Here is a 634-nt window from a genome sequence, read left to right on the forward strand (position 1 = left end):
GCCTCTCAAACCTTTTAATAAACTTGATGATCCAGGAAAAAAAATATCAATCTTCTTTTCAGAAACTGTTTCTCTACCTTAGTGGATGTTAAATATTTCTGGTGTGGGACTTTCTGAAGTCCTGGGTGGGCTTCTACTAGAAAAGCAGTTGGGAGAGAGAAGGGAAAGGAAGGGGAAGAAACAGGGGGGGAAAGGAAGGGGTAGGAGAGAGAAATACCAGTGTTACCCAAATCCTGGGTTACTACTGAGAAGAAAGCTGAAATTTGGGTGAACACCTTTCCTCAACTGTAATAGAGTGCTAATAGGGTGTGAAAGAGAAAGACTGAGGTGCAAAGGAACAGTGATGATGGAGAAGGTGAGAGGAGTGGGAAGGGGTGAACTCTCAACCTATTGCTTCACAATGGTGGTGACACTGATAAAAACGTGTTTATGAGCCCTGCTGTGTCATCTTCTCCCAACTCCTTTGGGAACCCCTTCAAAATCCTATTTAATAACACTTAAGAAACACCCCCTCTAAATCAGACAGACCAAAGAATCCAGGCTTTTTATTCCCCATGACAAGATGAAGAAGGCTAAGCATAATCAGAGACAGGGTGAACATTCATCCTAGGTTTTCTCCAAACATTTCTGACTT

Source organism: Myotis davidii, unplaced genomic scaffold, assembly GCF_000327345.1.
Source record: "Myotis davidii unplaced genomic scaffold, ASM32734v1 scaffold1336, whole genome shotgun sequence".
Lineage (NCBI taxonomy): Eukaryota > Metazoa > Chordata > Mammalia > Chiroptera > Vespertilionidae > Myotis > Myotis davidii.